The sequence below is a fragment of the Octodon degus genome, unplaced genomic scaffold (genome assembly GCF_000260255.1).
Source record: "Octodon degus isolate 3935 unplaced genomic scaffold, OctDeg1.0 scaffold00063, whole genome shotgun sequence".
NCBI classification, from domain to species: Eukaryota; Metazoa; Chordata; class Mammalia; order Rodentia; family Octodontidae; genus Octodon; species Octodon degus.
The window spans coordinates 7,670,730-7,675,304 of NW_004524639.1; positions in this window are offsets into that span (position 1 = coordinate 7,670,730).

The window sequence follows — 4,575 nt, forward strand, 5'->3', positions numbered from 1 at the left end:
CATGTTGTGCTGGGGGATTGAACCGTGGTCCCTTTGCTTGCTAAGCCAGTTCTAAGTAGGTGCTTTAGACCACTGAGCCATCTCACCAGCGCCAAGCATGAAGTTTTTGCTAGGGTTTGAAACCCAAATACTCTACCCCTAAGCTGTGGGGCCAAGTATGTATTTGGGTATAGAAACTGTGGAAGATAATTAACACTCGATCTTGATTAAAAATATTAGTGGCTATCCATAAATAAAAAAAAATTATGTCCCTGCCCATAGTACTTTTCTATTTCACTTGACTCATTTTATAGAAAAGACCTGGGGTCAGCCAATACTTGCAATACTAACATAACGACAACTATGATTTTATCATGAATCCATAATGTTGTATACACTATCATATCTTACATAATCCTTGAAAATAGACTCAATCTTTTTTTGAATTAATGAGTGAATTAAGTCATCATTGTTCTATAATATTTATTTTTTGTGGCACTAGGAATTACTATTTTTCCAAGACAGGGTCTCATCGTGTAGGCCAGGCTGGCCTCAAACTTGGGGCCTCAGCCTTTTAAGCACTGGTGCTGGAGGCAGCTGAAGTAGATAGAAGTATTATAGGCAGTCAGACAGGGCCAGGCCCTCAAGGAGACAAAATGGAAGACAAGGTGACTTTGCAACTTTGGAAGAGACAAACACTCCCTGCTGTGGGCAAGACTTCAAGACAAAAGAGGAAACAAATGTAGCCACTTGCTTCCCTAGGAATGAACCAGTGATTGCTATCCTAAATAGGTATAGGTCACCTTAAAAAAGCGCCCAAATGAGTCACTAACCCAACCCCCAACAGGAAGAGACCTGTGTGATTTGCTTCCCCTTTTGATTCCAATTTAATCAATTTTACCTGAGCAATGGTGCTTGCCTCATGCCCACCTGAGCGAGTTCCCTTGTTCACCACCTTAGACCTGCCTCACTGCATGGTGTTCCTCTATAATAGTTCTTGGAAGAGACAGCTTCCTGGGGACCACCTGCTCAGGGCCCTCCCTTCTGTCCTCTCAGACAGGAGCTTTCTTTCCTCCCCATAAATACATTCTGCTCATAACCTCTGTTTGTTCCTAAAATTGATTCTTAAGTTTTAGAGAACATGAACTTGTCCCAGGTCAGGTCGGGAAATCATTTTCCCCCTGTATCATTTGGAGGTTCCTTGTGTCACTGGGATTGTATGTGTGTGCCACCATGCCAGGCTGTATTGCTAGAATTAAGCTTGGAGCTTCATGCTTGCTAAGCGAGTCCACTACCACTGAGTTGCATCACCAGTCTTCCATTCTTATAAAGGATTCATAATAATTATGTATAATTTGAGAATTCAGCATGCTTTGCATTTATTATATGATTTAATTTTTTATTAGCATTTTTGAAATATTTGTGAACTCTCATACAACTGTAGAAATAATGCTGAAGCCAGGTGTGGTGGTGCATGCCTGTAATCCCAGCATTAGTGAGGCCGAGGCAGGAGGATCATCATAAATTTGAGACCAGCCTGGGCTACAAAGTGAGCTGAAGGCCAGCCTGAACTGTGTAGTGAGACCCTGTCTCAAAAAATAAATATTGGGGCCAAATAGCTCAGCAGATAAAAGCACCAGGCGCAGGGGCCCGGGATTTGATCCCGGGGGCCTACCAAGCTGACCCCACCCCCGGGTTGCACTGAGACAGCAATTGAGACTGGGTGTGGTGGCTTGCACCTGTAATCCCAGCTCTTGGGAGGCTGTAAACAGGCGGATCACTACAAATCCTATCTAGTAGTGAGACCCTGAACACCCTGTAGACCCTTCCCTAAAATTAAAAAAAAAATCAGAGATGCTTTGTATCCTTTACCTAGTTTCTGCTAATAGTAGATCTTGCAAAACTGTAATGTAATTTAAAAGCAAAAATATTAATATGAATACAATGAAAGTACAGGAAAATTCCATTACCACAAAGATCATTCCTGTTCCCCTTTTGAAACACACCCACTTCCCTCCTGAATCTGCCTTCTTTACTTCTGGCAAGCATGAATCTGTTCTCCATTTCCATAATTTTGTCATTTTAAGACTGTTATGAATATAAATAGTATCATGCAGGATGCAACTTTTGTGATTGAGTTTTTTTGCTGGAGATTTATGTAGGTGACTATGTGCATCAATCTTTCTGTATTTGTTTCATTTTAAGTGTGTAAATCACTTTTTTAACAGTATGTTCACAGACTTGTACAACCACCACCATCATCACCATGAATTGCATAACATTTTCCTCACTTCCAAAAGAAACTTTGTATCTTTCAGCCATCAACCCACATCCTCCTCTCTCCTAGCTCTAGGCAACCACTTATGTATTTTCCATCTCTATGGATAGGTAGGTAGGTAGATAGATAATCGAGATATAGATAGATAGTTCTATTTCAGACATTTCATATGAATGGACTCATACAACGTATAAATTTTGTTTTTGTATTTTAGGGAAGGGTCTACAGGGTGTTCAGGGTCTCACTACTAGATCCGGACTTGTAATGATCCGCCTGTTTACAGCCTCCCAAGAGCTGGGATTACAGGTGCAAGCCACCACACCCAGTCTCAATTGCTGTCTCAGTGCAACCCAGGGGTGGGGCTAGCACAGCAGGCCCTGGGATCAAACCCCTGGCCCCTGTGCCTGCTTGCAGGTACTTTCATCTGCTGAGCTATCTGGCTGGCCCTCTACATATAGCATTTTGTGACTGGCTTCATTTAACTTAATTAGTATTCAAGGTTATGGCTTATATCAGCACTTCATTCCTTATTGCCAGATAATCTCCAAATGTATGCCTAGACCACACTTTATCCATTCATTGATTGGTGAACATTTGGGCTGTTTCTACATTGAGGTTTCTCTGAATAATGCTATGAACATTTATGTACAAGTTATTCTGTGGACTTTTTTATTTTAAAGAGAAAAACTAAAAATACCAGTAAAAGTTTCAAAATAGGCAAGTAAGAGAGTAACAAAAATATATTGTGTATTGTTATCTTCACAGTGGTTATTCAGAGTGTAGACATTCTGTTTTTATTTATTTATTTATTTCTTCTCATTTATTTATTTATTCATTCATTGCTATAAATCACAATTTAAGGTGAAAGGAAAGCTACAGTTAACCTTTACTTACCACTGGAAACATATGAAAAATGCTCTCTCTAATTGGGATTTCTTTTTTACTTTCCACCTCATAACTCATGTTAGTTCCAACTGGAGTGTTATTCTGCGAAACCACGAAGTTTTGAACAGCATCGCAACAGGAAGCAAGTTTTGCTCGGACCTGGGCTAGGACTGGGTCTGGGGGTTCCCGGAAGTCGGCAGCGACATTCTGTTTTTAAAGAATACAAAATAGTGTTAGAAAAAACATTAGAAATGGTACAAGATTTCACTAAAGAAAGTAATAGGAATTCAACAATGGTTGTTGTATTACATGATGCTATTTTTTAATGTATTTGGTACAGAATCTCACTGCATAGCTCAGACTCATAGTGATCCTCCTGTATTACAGGTGTGCACCACCACATGCTGGGTCTCATTGGTCAGCTCAGCAAGCTTGGGGGCAGGATTGACATGGCATGTGGTGCTGGGAATCAAACCCCAGTCTGTGCACTTGCCTAAGCAGGCACTTAGTCCACTGAGCTATCTCACCGGCACTTACATGATGTTATTTTCAAATTGCTGCTCAGATTACTAGATATTAACGTGTATGAATCATGTAAAGAAAAAAACAAAAACCAACAACAAAGATTTGTATTGATAGTATTTAGACAGGATATCATGTCTGCATCTTGTATCATGAATAACCACTAAGAAGATAACAATATGCAACGTATTAATTATTGAAACTGTCCTATTAATCAGTTTTGAAGCTGTCTCATTGCTGTTTCTCAATAAAATTAATAAAAAACCCTCGAAGTTATAAGAAATTCAAAAGAGGAAGAAAAAACCATTTTTAAGCCTTAACTGCTCCTTTCAAAAGACCAGCAGAAGTCAGCAATGCAATTATCCAAACTATTATGCATATATACCTAAATATATTTTTCCCTTCTTTCATTTGTCCTTTTCCTCATCCCAGTTTTTCCTTCCCATTGAACAATTTCCTTCCCTTTCATAGTATCTGTTGTACCTTTTATAGACATATTTTTTAATGTTTCTTAATTCTTCCTATAAAATGAGCATGGCATTATCCTTATTTTACAAGTGAGAAAACAGATTCAGAGGTGAGAGATTTGTCTAGGGCAACATCTAGTAAATAGCATAGCCAGAGCAAGTTTGCACCTTTAACTTCTGATTTTGCCTTGAATTGTGTCTTTTTCTACATGATAGCTGATTCAAGTTAAGCATAATTCAAGTGGTTTTTGTTTCTTTTTGCACATTAATGTGTCAGCCAGAACCTCAAGACCCTGTCAAGCAAGAATCAATACTGTCCTGGGGCTGATTTATACCAGATCCAAAATCTGTTGCAATTTCAGGAAATCCATGAGCTGGTTTACTTCATGTTGGTAGCTTGAGATTGGCCATGGTGGGAATATTTACATTATGGAAAGCAGCTTT